Raw genomic sequence first — 14745 nt, forward strand, 5'->3', positions numbered from 1 at the left:
AAACATATATAGCATGATTACAACAATAATACATTGACGTTACATAGCACTTTAGAATTTGCTAAGCACTTTCACATACAACATCTTTAGATCAGCCACACAACAACCCTATGCAGCCAATAGGGTGAAGATCAGCCTGAGTTTACAGAGGAGGAACATGAGATGGTAAGAAAAGTAGGTGTTTTGCCTAGAGTCATAAAGCTCACAATCAGCAGAGCCCAAACTAGAAGGCATGTTTCCTAACACAAGCTACGGCTCTTCCCACCATACTTTGCGGCTGCACTATTTATTCACAGTAAGAGTACAAAATTGATGTCCCTGTGAAAAAACCATTAACCAGCTTTGTTCTAGGCACTGCACAGAACATAGAAGTAGTCAACAAAACAGACACAAGGGGAAATAGAGCAAACTTGCCCATTCCATTCTTGGGAAACCACAAGAAATGCCAGAGACCTAAGTAATTGAGTTTTCAATCACATTTTACACACCATTGCCAAGAAGGTATTCAGTAGGGCAAAGAAAAGTGCTCAGAAGAGGAATAAAAGTTCAGGGGAAAGCAGAAAAATATTTAAAGAGTTTTATCTTGGGATGCTGGAGTAAGTAGAAGGAAATCACAGCCCCTTCACAGTCCCCATGACACGAAGAGACCAGGGCCCCAGAAATTGGAAGGATAATCTCTTTGCTTCTCTTCTCATTTCCAACTCTACCCCAACATACACACATATCTTTTGAGAACTTCGAGACACAGACAAAAGTGACTTCTTTTTATTAAACACAGGAATAGTGGGGAGTCCAGCAAAACAGCCTGTTTTTGAAATGCAAATTGAGAACTCTTCACCTTTTGTCATCTATTGCAAAATATTCAGCTACTTATATATGATGGGAAAAATAATCAATGGCATTTTCAGTGTAAACCTCCAATACCCCATTGATTCCAAATATAGCTCCCTAATGTGTGAACTACTCTAACAATTAGGTTTCTGTGCTTGCAAGCAACAGAAACCAATTGGCCAATTTAAGAAAGATTATGGGAAGGAAATTGGAGGCTCAGCAAATCCGAGGCTGACTGGAAAATAAGACTTGGAGACTATCAGTGGCTGGGAAATGGTAACTGGTACAGTGGTCTCATGGCAGGTACTGTCAGAGAAGAATGCCCACTGGGAAAAAGGAGAATCCCTTAGCTCAAGATTTAAATTCTAATGAAAAAGTCCCACACAACCAAGCCTGTGGTGGTGCACCCATTCCTAGACTGAGTGTAAGCTCCTGAGTAGAGTCCCTGGTGTAACTACTTTAAAAGAAAATCAAGTGCAATTAGAAAGGGAAAGCAGATACATGACAGGAAATAAAGAGAAGAAAGGAGAATTTCCTTTCAACTTATCAAGGCTTTCTTCAAAATTTCCTTAACCTAACTAGCTAGCAATAGATCAGTCATTTCTCAAGACTATATTAATTAGTAGTTGCCCACACGCAGCTAAAGACAGTGTTTACCCTGATACCTACAAAACTTCAAGCTGACAACTTTTTACTTGCAAAGGCTTCACTTTTCATACTAACTGAAAGTTACCTTTTCATTTCATTCCTAAAGCCAAAGCAGAATTCACCCTTTAGTAAAACATGCACAATTTCCAAACATTATCCTGACACTTCAAAAAAGACTTTTCAATATATTCAATGAATAAATTCATAAAGACACTACTGTTGATGATGCTGATAATGATGACAGTAATATTAAGACCAGCAACAGTGAATAGCTACTGAGTACTCATCATGGGCCTAGACCATTTCTAAGCTCTTGACACATATTAATTCATTTAATCTCCACAACAACCTTCGGAACAAAATAGTATTATTATCCTCACTTTACAAAGTAGAAAATTGAGACACAGGGGGTCCATGGTCCAATAGCTAATAAAAGCCAAATCAGGACTAAATCCATGTCTGACCTCGGAACACCAGAATAACAAAGGGTTTTTCTTGAGAATAGAGGAAATAGACTGTAACAGTGTGAAAATACTTTATAAGAGGAATGAGAACACCATAAGTGTATTTAAAGATCGCAAGGTTCTGAAGACTGCTACACCATCGCTAATCCCAAACATTAATGAGAATTTACTTCTAAAAACTATCAAGTACTGCTTTATTCCAAGATGTGATCCAATGGTCCAGAGATATATAATTCATATGGCTGAAAATAAGAATTATCTACTTCTTAAGATCATTTTTTCCTCACTAGCGGCCAGCCATCACAGAAAAATTCTAAGCCATCCAATTTTCATGGAGCAGAGTTTAGTCATCCCAAAGCAAATCATCAAATGGTATTTTTATAGCTCATATTTTGATTATCCAAACAGGGTTTTCTTTAATTTCCCTGTAAAATTCCTTTTCACCCTCAAAATAAACATTAAAAATTCAACCCCAGAAGTAGATTTGTCATAAAGTTAGGAATAACTTACAATATAAGGTAAATCAAAAGAGCTTTTCAACTTTAACTAAAATGGTCACGGTTATGATTGCCGTAATAAAAATGACAGGGGAAAAAACCTGAAATTGTCAAAAACATAATTGATGATGAAAACAAATGTAAAATTATGGCATATTTCACCCTGGCCACCAAAGACTCTTGATGAAACTGCAGCCCTATAATTCCCCAGAATTAATTCTTTAAATTAAAATAGTTCATGCAGAACAGAAATTAAACAATGAATCAAAGAACAATGCTGTACAGAGGTATGCTTATAAATATATCTAGGAAAGAGGAAACAATTACATTTTTCCATGTAAAAACCAACTAGATTTTAATGTTTCACAGGAGGCTGAGTAGGTGCTTTACCCGTTGCTTCCAACTTGGAAGTTCATTTCCTGTAACTCAGCTTCCACAGTGACTGCGTGGAATGAAATTAGTTACACCAAACTGGATGGCTTTCTCCTTTCTACAAAACTAGCTCCTCCATGCAATGACACAACTGACTTTCATGATAAATTTCATCCAACCCAATTGAAATGCCACTTTGCATTTTATCTTAAATGCCTTATTTGGCCAGCTGGTTTTATTTAACTATTGACCAGAAGTGGTACAAGCTCACTCTTTTCCCATCTAGCATTAATCTTAGTAAACCTAGCTCTATTGGAATGTCTTAACTGCCGAGAAGAAAGCAAAAGTCAGCAAGCATACAATTGCATTTGGCTACCCTCAGCACATCATTTTATTTCCTCCTGCTCTCTGCTAACTATTGCTCAGCACTTTTGCCTATGAGGGAGGACAAGCAGGTGGTTAAGGAAGTTGTCCTGTCAGCTATATCTTTAATCCGAGTGTTTAAATCTCTGAATAAAAGAAAAATCAATGTTGTAAAGGCAATGTTTGTCAAGGCCATGTAATAAATACACTTACCTTAACAGACTGTTCTCAGTGGATTTCCCTTCTTTGCTGAGTTTCAAAGCTACAGAGAGATAAAAACAAAAGCACTGAGTTTTCTGTGAGTAAAACACCAAACGCTTTCTCTCTATGTCTCTTAAGTAGAATTTCTATATGCCATGGTATGTGATGCTAGCCAAATAAACCATTGATAAAACTTGCTCCTCATACCTCCTGCACAAGAGGCCAATGAAAGACACAGTCGTAAATGTAAAACAGTATACACATCTACCCAGAATTGAATCAAACAATCCTAGCCAGATCTACAGTCAAATCTTCTGGGGTGTGAACTCCTCAATAGAATGGGAATGGCTTATAAAGTGTAGAGATGAAAACCAAATTAAACATTATGCAGCACACTAGATCTGACCAAGCATTTTATTTTCTTACTTCTTTTACTGCCATCTTTCTTGCATATTCTACTTCCATTTCCCTGTAAGTTTTACTTGGGGGAGCCTCTTCCATTTATATGAGGTGCATGGCTCTCCCACTCCAGACCTCACAGCTTGGCCCTATGAGTATGCATGTGCAAGCTTACAGACACAGTCCCCCTTTTTCTAGGTAGAGTGTATCCTTCTCTCAGTAGAGAGAAGCTCACAAAACCAAGAAAGACACACTTGACTTTTCAGATCAAACCTTCACGTGTTAAATTAAGCTCCCTGTGACCAAAATATACGATATATAATGTGCTGGCCACACATAAGTTAATATGATAGGAGATGCAGTAAATTATAGTTGCTAAGCAATAGCAATAACTTAAGGTTTTAAGGGACTGATTCTATAGCAGTCCAACATGATTCATATGTTGACTCCACGGTCAAAAGTAAATGGAATATGCCTCTTTCATTTGCACCTACGTTCTAACATCTCTTTAGGTGCAAGAGTTTGGAATGGTCAATAGTCTATGGTTTTCCCATCATCTTCTTTGTTTTCCTTCAAAGTCCTAAGTAACTGCTTAAGCCCCAACTGGGCTCTTCCCCTTAACATCCCCTCTCCCACCATTAAGCCCCATTATCACTAATGGATGACCACAAAAAGAATAAGGCCAAACTTCTGGGCTGTGATGTAAATCTTGGAATAATAATGCAGGAAATAAGACCCCTCCATAGGACATCATCAAAATTTCTCCTTCCCATTGTGTTATGTAGAGTGTAACAGAGTTAGGGGAAACATAATTTCTGAGAAGACTAGATAAAATAGCATAATACCACATTTTGTAAAATCTGAAAGATTTATGGTCTGACAACATAGAGATTGAGCTGTATTGTGTCTTTCGATTTCAAACACACAGGAATGCTAAATAAAATACAGCTCAAAAGAAAGGGAGATGACCAATATTAAAAAAAAAAATGAATGCAAATTTTCTAGAATTAAAGACATGAATCCATTTGAAAAAGCACACCAAGACCTCAACAAGGTAAATAAAAGCAAATCTACATGTAGATACAACAGAAAGAAAACAGAGAACACCAGACATAAACGTTCCTCCTACGGTGCAGCAGTTAAAGATCCAGCTTTGTTTCTGTAGCACCTCGGGTCACTGCTGAGGTGCGGTTTGCTTCCTGGCCCAGCACAGTGTGTTAAGGACACAGTGTTGCCGCAGCTATGGCGTAGGTCACAGCTATGGCTCGGATTTGAACCCTGGCCTTGGAACTTCCATATGCTATGGGTGTGTGGGGTGGGGGTGGGGGGGAACACCAGCAATAGAAAGAAAGGCTTAAAATCAACCAGAGAACAAAAGAAACTCCTGGTAAAACAACTTGTCATATGCAAAAACAAAAGCAAGACAGCAATGATCTAAGTTCCAAGGGGGAAAAATTCAAGGAAAATCCTATAGCCTTGCTAAACCAATTATCATTCAAGAATGACAGAGAAATAAGGATATTTTTGAAAAAAAATATGTTTCCTGCTCAAAGCAGTTAACTTTTTTTTGGCCACACCTATGGCATGAGGAAGTTCCAGGCCAGGGATGGAAACTGCACCACAGCAGTGACAATGCTGGATTCTCAACCTCCTGCAACACTATGGAACTCTTCTCATGGTATTTTACTTTTGCTGAAAAAAACATAAAAGATATATGTGAATAAGAAGGAATTGATCCCAGAAGGAAGGAATGAAGAACAAAAAGCAATGGTGAACAACTAAATTAGCAAGTACTATGGTAGATCTAGTAAATTTGATAGTATATAATGGGCATTAGACAATAATTAATAAGCCCTGGATGTAAAAAAAAACATACAATAACAACAATTACAAAATTTTAGGATTTGAAAATAAGGTGAAATGAGTGGTTGGCCACATTATTCACATGGAATAAGGGAGAGGGGAATGAATTGTTTAGAAGGAAGAGATATTGATTAAGTTGTTAAAAATACTTAAGAATAATCAGCACTTCTTTCTCTATGAACATAACCAAAGACACTCTTTCACATATGCTCATAGATATGTGTACAAGAATATCTAGAGCATCAGTGCTAGAATGGCAAGAAATACTGAAAACAACACAAATGTCTGTCAACAGTACAATGAATAAACACATTTTTAGAGATTCTTAAAACAGAACATTATATGTCTTTGAAAAATCAATGAACCAGTTCACACATCAAAATGTATGCCTCTCAAAAATACGTTGTTAAAACAAAATAAGTCACAGATTATGTACATTATTTCATATATGTATATAAGATGTTCAAAAAGGCAAAAATAAATACCATCTTTTTGAATATAACATGATAAGAGGCAAAAACTATAAAGAAAGGCAAGAGAATGAATGATTTATGAAGAATTCAGACTATATTTACCTCGAGAGCAAAAAAGGAGGAGATTTATAAAGCGGAAAAGCACCCAGGGGATTCTGGAATATAGTAATGCTCTATTTTTTGGCTTGGAGAGAAGTTCTAGAAGTATCTAGAAGTTCAGCTTATTATTTTCATTAAACTGAAGATACATGCTTTCAAAAATTATATTGTACGTATGTTCTATTTCACAGATTAATCACCAAAAGAACAGAAATATCCAAATCAGTGAAGGGAACAATCTAGAGATTAGAAATCTTTATCAATTCTCTTTCTATAAAAGACTAAAATGGAATGGAGAAAGAAACCAAAAAAAAGCACAGTGAATTGAAAACACAAAGCAAGATATTTAAAATAAGCTCAAATATGTCAATAATATGAGTGGATTAAATACATCTGTTAAAATAAAATTTTTTCAAAATGCTTTTCTTTTTAAACCTTGCTGTGTGATTTTTATAAGAAACACATCTAAACCAGAAAGATTTTGAAAGGAAAAGTATAGAAAACTATACACCAAGCAAACAGGAATCAAAAGTTGGCGGAAATACGTTATACTAGGTAAAATAAATTTAGCAATAATAGATAAGGTATTTGAGTTGGCTATGAATTGCCACATAGCAGACTATCTGAGAATTACTGACCTCATAATAATAATTTACTATCTCTTATAGTTTCTATGGAACAGGAATTCTGACACGGTATAGTGAGCTCACTTTTCTGTATGCTACAATGTCTGAGGCCTCAGCTAGAAGACTTAAAAGTTGGGGCCTGGAATCATCTGAAGTTCCATTCCCTCAAATGTCTGCAAGTTGCTAAGCGTTAACTAGGGCTACCTGAAATACCTCTGCCACATGGCCTCTCTCTGTGTCTTGAGTCTCATCACATCATGGGAACTGGGTTCCAAAGGCAGGAGTTCCCAGAGAGAGAGCCAGGTAGCAGCTGTATTCTTCTTTTTTTTTTTTTTTTTTTGGCCATACCCAGGCATGTAGAAGTTTCCTGGCCAGGGATCAAATCCGAGCCATAGCTGTAACCTACAGCTGTAGCAACACCAGATCCTTAAGCCATTGTACCCCGTGAGAACTCCTACAAGCTGTATTCTCTAGGATTGAACTTGGAAGTCACATTAACACAATTTACACAGCACTCTACTGGTAGAGCAGTCACAAATCCCCATCCACATTCAAGGGAAGAGAACACAGACTTCGTTTCTCAAAAGAAGGTATGTCAGTCACACTACAAGAAGAGTACATGAGACTGGTTAAACATTTTGGTGAGAACACCTTTGGAAAATGCAACCAGACACAGCATTCTTTACAAGGACTGCAAGCAAAAATTGACCACAAATTAGGCCACGAAGGTAGTCTCAACAAATATAAAAAAACAGATATCAAAGTTCTCTGATCACAGTACATTAAAGTTGGATATCGACTATGAAATGAGATTTTTAAAATATGTTTAAAAATTACAATCTTTATGATAATTTCCCTTTCTGAGTTGGGGTTGCACAAGACCACTGAATGAATCCCACTGCATGAGGATCCACATCTGGAGAAAAAGATCCCTATTTTGATTGTAGATATATTGAATCTGAGGTGTCTTAGAAACATCTAAAAGAAATGTCCTGGTGGGAAGCTGGGTATATGTGTCTGTAGCAAGAGAGTAGGTTTGGAATTGATGTGTTATCTGTAAGTAGGAAGTAACATCAGTTGTGGGTACAGACAGGACTGCTCAGAAAAACAGTGCAAAAAAAGGAAGAGCAGAGGGCCTAGGGCTGATCCTGGAGGAAGTTTAGCATTTAGTTGTGTTGAGGAGGATAAGTCTCATATAGAAGAGAGAATAGCTGCTAGAGACTTAAACAAAAACCTTAAGCATCACAAAAAAAGTCAAGTAATATAAGTACTAAAAACTCCCAGGGTGAAGGTCATTTGAACTGAACAAGAACTGTTTTGTGAACTAAGAATTCAGATTGAAGTCATTTAAGAAATAAGCAGAAATCATTAAAATGAAGAGAGTGGGAGTTAGGACAATCTTAGATACATTTGGGTGTGAAGGGGAGGAGGACAAAGGACTTAAAGAGGGTTTCTTCGTACAGTTTGTAAACAGAAAAACCTGAGCATGTGTCAAGATGATGAGAAGATCCAGCTGAGACTAAGAGGCTGAAAGCAGAGTGAGAAAGGGTAACCAGGCCTGAAGTTTTGTTCCCTCAAAGTTAAAAGGACAGGTGGTTAGAGCTTTGGTCTCACCTTAATCATATAAGGCCATGTTAGAGGCATGCATGCTCTTATCTTAAATTATTGCTTTCTCCTGTGTGTATGTTTTACAACCTTGACTCGTGTCTAAACTCTTTAAAATCTATGACTTTTACTGTTCACTCTGCCCAGGTATTATGAGCCCCAGATTCTATACTGGTACTAAATAGCCATTGAGTAAATGCTTGTTGAATAAGCAAGTACAGCTGACCCTTGAACATTTGAACTGCACGGGTCCACTTAGACATAGATTTTTTTTCAATAAATATGTACTAGGGTACTGTTCAATACATAGTTGTTGAATCCACAACACACATACGGAGGGCCAACTATAAATACACAAATTTCCAACTGCTCAGTGCCCCAGCCCCCTACTTGTTCAAGAGTCACTTTACAAGTGGATTCTACAAGCCCCCTTATTCCATTACCCAGCTCCCAGCTCCCTTAAAAGCTGGTCTGAATTTAAACAAACAGCTTTCTCAAATACAGAAACGACCTTTGAATTTGATTCACCTTTCCTCAATTAAATCCCATCTCTGAGAACCATTCAGTGGCACATTTCTTAAGGCAATGCTGCCCGGAACTGAGAGATTTGCCTCCATTGCTGAATTCTGCAGCCCTCACCTGACTTGACTGCCACCTTAAGGGACTGGTTATTCACCTTTGAGTCTTCGAACAATTATCTACATATGTAGGAAAGAAGTCTGTTCACTCAGGAATGAAGACAAAACACAAGAATGAAAACACTGAATAAATTCTGCCTTCCTTTCTGTTCTTATGCTACATTCAGTGAGCTGCTACTACAGAGAAATTATTGCAACATTCTTTCAAATGATAGCCAATTTTCAACTGAGAGACAATTCTTAAAAACTTTTTTCTACCTATCAGTGAAAACCAGGCAGTTGGAAAACATAGACTTGGTTAAACTACCTGATGATAAACAAGTATTTTTAAACGCATAGAATTATTTGAGAATCTGCATACTGATTTAAGCCCTGACAAGAAACAACAGGAAAACCCCCAAAAATCTGACACTTCTCAGATATACTCCTAGAAGCTGTATTTCAATTTATATGTATTTGTTATAGAAGGTTTTCAGAATTTTTGAAACACATATTTAGAGTTCAAGGAGGTAATAAGAATATTCCTTAGTTTTGTTATTCACATGGATAACTGAAGAATATTGTCAAAATGTAAATAAAATCATTCCACTAGACCTTAAGTTTGACAACAATACAGACCATATCTTTCTTGTTCCTCACTGAATCTACGTCCTCTAGGACAGTGTCTGACACATAACACACTCAAGGAAATTTGCTTAAAGGAATATTAAAAGTTTGCATTACTATTAAATTGAAAACTGAAAATTCTTAAATTGAGATTAGTCTTTTACGTTTGGTCTTTTCTCATTTTCTTAATTTGTATTCTAGGCTTTCTTAAGATGAAAAGATATCTCTCTACAGAAGTCTCTAGACCTCTGTGGCCTGAGACACACACAAATGCGCAACACAATTCATCCTTACCACACCTGTTCTATGTTGTCATATTTGTCAGGCATTGGAAAAGTAAATTTGCCAAGTAGCATGAGCTCTGGAAAATCATTAGGTGACATCTGAGGAGCAGAATACTAATATACCAATAATTAGCATCTTAACATTGAGAGAGTTAGAGACAAATCAAATTCCATGAAATCTCAGGGAGTATGACCCTGGCCAGGTTGGCGCCCTAGCAATGGGAAGCCAATGGCTTTGTCTGACCACCAGACAGGGCTGGAAAGTACCATGGCCAGTCAAATCCTAGGAGAAGACACTCTGACAATGTGACATTTGCACAGGGATGCCCTAACGTGGCCCCGGTATGTTTTCTTAGAATGAGATGACATTTCAAGTCAAATCACTCTGTTTTCAATAGCACAAACCCTCCCCAAACTCTAAAAACCTGAATTTGAGAAAAAGAAGTTGATCTCAGAGAGAAACTGAGGTTACATGGATGCAATGTTAAAAATACTCAATTTTAAAGTGAGGTCAACCCTTGCTGACCTTACTTATGGTGAATGAGGTGTTTAGCCTCATTCATTATGGTTCCATCATTGGATAGACCTCAGATGGCTTTAGCCTAAAATACAGTTCTCACTGGGAGAACTCTCATAGAGTATCCATTCTGGATACTTTTCAATGAATAGTGAATCCTGTTACAAAACTATGCTACCAAGACATGTGGCGAGTGAGTGTCAGTGTGCAGTGTCCTCACCAAAACCCCTGCTGCCTGGAACTGCTGTCCAAAGGCAAGTCCATCCAAGGATGGAAGGCTACTGCTGTTACTGCTGCTGCCAGCCTGTCTAAGGTCACCTTTCTTACATGGCTGATTTATACTAAAGGAAGAAGCAGAGAGGTTGGAGAACATCAATTCCCCCCTTGGTTTCTGCAGCTGTCTACATGACTTGGGCAACTCACCCTTAAGGAGTCCAAGGTGAAGGACCCAAGCTCCAAGCAGACTGCCCCAGTCCCAGGGTAAATGCTGCCTCTACCACATGGCCTGTGTGTCCCTGGTTTGAATCTGCTTCCACCCTAAACCAACGGTGACCGTTCTGCCAGCCCCCACTCCATTCCACTGCAGGGCCAGACAGCAGCCTATGCTCCTCCTGGCTCCTGGCCCATGGCTTGGACAACCCTGCTACGTCACTGCCGAGAGGGAGTCTGGTTGTGCCCTCCTCTGAACTCTCCATCTGGAAGATTCTCTGGCCTCCTTCCCTCTCATTTTTAATCTGACAGACACTGCTGGACAGGGAAACTCAGAGCAGACCAAAGTTCATCTTCCCTTCCCTGCTTCTCGGCTGGCATTATCACAGGGGCAGAACAAGGTTGGCAGGGACCAGGATGCCAGAAATTAAATGAGGGTCCCTGACCACTGGACCACATTAGCTGTGCCTTCCAAAGTCTTAATTAGTCCTCCACTGCCTGGCACATCCACTTGCCTTTGGAACCCAGAGAGGTGACTGGGTAGGATGCTATGCTCACAGCAAGTATTCAACAAAATACTGGATGGAATGGCAGTCACAAATGCCTGCTGGCTCATGGCTTTGCAACAACAGTCAGTTTTGAGGTCTGAGCCCCAGTGGCAAGATTTCTGTTCTCTTTCTAAGGCAGACAGTTCTAGCAGCGATATTCTGAGTGATATTCAGCTACCAGCTCAATTTGGAAGCAAAATGATCTTAACAAACAGTGGCAGACTTGACAGACAGGCGATTGAGCCCAGGGACCAAAACAAAGGACAAAGAGAAAAAGAAAGGAAGAGTTGATAGTAAGTGGAAGAGAGGAAAATGAACACTGCAAAGAGAATACAGCAGAATTACGGGTCAAAATAGCTCAGTTCTACAACTCTGAAATGAGCTGGGAACATAACAACAGAATTAGATGTGGAAACAATGCGGGAAATCACAGAAAGGGGACGGAGTGGCATCTTTTGGGAATTTTGATGCTGGGACAGACTCAGGGCTAGCAGTGGAATAGATTCAATAGTAAATAAGAGTTGAGAGGTTTCAGAAGACAGTGAGCCTGAATTCTGCCTTGTTTTGTCCTTCTTGAACTATAGTTACACACCAAAATTTGCTATTTTTATAAGAGGACATTGACAGATTCAATGGAAATTCTGAATACATTTCTCCCCTCTGCATTCATCATCTCTGGCCCTTATCCACAGGCCTATTGCAGACTAAATTGGATTCTGGATCACTGGTACTGAGGCACTGCAATTAATTAACAATAGAAACATAATATTTATATCCAGGCCTAACAACATCTGACATTTAAACTATTCTGCCAGTCGGGCAAATTCCATTCAACAAATTTTCATTTTAATGAACATGACAGGCCACAGTTTATATGATAGGCCAAGAAGCACAACAGAGTTGATCTCTTGGCTTGTTTTTTCAAGGCCTGGCCTTGCTGCAGGAGAAACAATCTGGGGAAACTCTCAGAAAAACTGAAAGACCAGATCCCCAGTTCTACCCATACAAACCAAGGACACTCATCCCCCAGCAAAATCCTAGTATGAAACTGTCCTTGTTTCCTGTGCAAGCTCCAAATGAAATACCTACCATGCATTATGATCCACTAGATAATTTTTCTACCTTTGAGCTGCTGACATTTTCTTTGGGATACTAAAATCCCTTAGTCCTTCCTAATTAAAAAGTGATAAACGTTTTGCAAGGCATCCAGTAATGTGCAAAGTACATGAAAGTTGGAAGTGATGCAGCTTTTTCAGTTGGCACAAGACTGGCCTTCCGTATTTTGCCAGATGGTGTATCTCAGTAAGTCCCCAAGCCCTGACTCAAGTGAAGAGCATTGTCAATAGGATGCTGAAGCAGAGATTGTTTAAATGCTATCTTATTTGGTATTATTCTAATACCAAGGGCCTAACTTTTCTTTTTTTGCTCAAACTTTCACAGTTAAAGAAGTTTTCATTTTTCTATGACTCATTATTAAAGCAGACAGTAGAAGGTACCCACGAAGAGAAAAATTCCACCCCCATAAGAACCATGTAAATTTGCTGAAAAACAGTGTCAAAGACCAGATCCCCTAGCCTGAATACTTATCATTTCTCTACAGATTATTGGTCTAAAGGATGCTATGGATTTCTCCAAACCCCAAAAATGTAGATATAGAGGACAGAGGTAAAGATGAAAAATGTAAAGAGAACAAAGGCAGTTAGAGAGAAGCTTAAAAATGTAATGATACACATAAAGTCTGTGAAAAACCAACAACAAATTACCATTAGGAGCCCTTCTTATTGGAAAGGCCATAAATTAATATTTCACATAGTGAAATCATTCTTTATCTTAGTTTTTACATTAATTCAAAAGAAGTGAAATGAAGTTCCACTGTAAATGTAAATACTTCCATGGAAAATGGATTTGACTCCAACCTTAGCAATTGAAATAGCCACCTTCAAGGTGATTTTGCCTTCAAGCTGTGGCTCTGAATAGATCCAAAATGATAACTATGCTCCATGCCACTTCTAGATATAGCCACGGTACTAGAACATTAAGTCCTAAGAGGATAACAGCATTGTGATTATTGTAACTGAATTTATAATCAGTAAATTTTCAGTCAACGACATGTATACAGAATGTAGACACACATACACACAAAACTATAATAACAATCAGGTTTTTGAGTTCTTTACATGCAATCCCTCATGTATGACACTTTAAGTACTATTGTGAACTCAATTACACACTGAGATGAGGGCAATTAGAGTTAAATGATTTCCCCAAGAGGTGAAGTCCACAGTCATAGGCAGGTAAATGGGAGAGTTGGTAGAATTGAGCACAAATCCAGGCCTGCCTCTTCCAGAGCCTGTGCTCTACATGGCCCTGTGGCATATGACGGCATCCGCAAGGGAGACAGCAAGAAAAAATTGATTTCTTTTGGCAATAGTCAAAATATCTTTTAAATATCAGGTATAAAACATTTTTCAGCCCACCAGATGCTTATTTCATTTTGAAAAATCAATTTTTATGACGCTGTTCTGAGAAGCAGTTTCATGTTTGTTAATGCCTGGTTATATTCTTGAAAAAGTAGAGGCCTTATAGAAAAAAGATGCATTTCTTAAAGTCAGGAAGAAAAATAAGACCTTAATGAGATTGAATTGAAAATGTTTGACAGAACACAAATGAATTGAATATGTAACTTTAGCGTGTCTTTGCAGGAGGCATGTACTAAAACGGTCATATCAAATTCAGAACACAAAAGATTTAACATGCTTATTGTTGTAAACAAAGGCATTTGGATAAATGAAAGTTCCATCAAAGCTTAATAACCAAATTCAAGTGAACACAAAGTAAAGGGTTATATACTTTCTGTGGTTTCAGTAATAGCTAATCTAATAATGGTAAATGGAGGGTTATTGTTGATTCCTTTGCCTCTGTTTCATAAATTAGATAAAGCAACCTGGCAGTTACAGTACTTTAGTGTTTTATTCGACTAAGTGATTTTAAAGCCATCTCAAAATATAACAAAGTCATGACTTGAATGACTGCTGAATTGTACCTTGCTTTCCATCACCACATTAGTAGTTTTGACCAGTGTTAAGTAAGAAACTTCCTATGAACTAAAACTATTCTATAAAGCTCAATTTATATATTATATAAATATAATGTATATAATACACATATAATTTATACATGTACATTAGTTATATATATTTATTGTATACATTTATATAAAATTTAAATATATATAAAAACCAATGACTTAGAAGGCAAAGTATCATTGATACTACTAGTATT

At 37.8% G+C, this 14745-nt stretch overlaps 1 protein-coding gene across 24 annotated transcripts in view; it reads right to left on the bottom strand.

Annotated features, from left to right (window-relative positions):
* FHIT (fragile histidine triad diadenosine triphosphatase) overlaps positions 1-14745 on the bottom strand; it is a 1441601-nt gene that overhangs the window by 1394015 nt on the left and 32841 nt on the right. For all 24 annotated transcript variants that reach the window (XR_014823438.1, XM_021070759.2, XM_084988813.1 and 21 more), the window contains exon 2: positions 3389-3437. The gene's annotated coding sequence lies outside the window, so the exon portion shown is untranslated. The remainder of the gene's footprint in view (positions 1-3388; positions 3438-14745) is intronic.

Source organism: Sus scrofa, chromosome 13, assembly GCF_054392235.1.
Source record: "Sus scrofa isolate SSC_HxYL_T2T_F1_AM1 chromosome 13, Sscrofa_HxYL_maternal_Yorkshire_Landrace_v2.0, whole genome shotgun sequence".
Classification (NCBI taxonomy): domain Eukaryota; kingdom Metazoa; phylum Chordata; class Mammalia; order Artiodactyla; family Suidae; genus Sus; species Sus scrofa.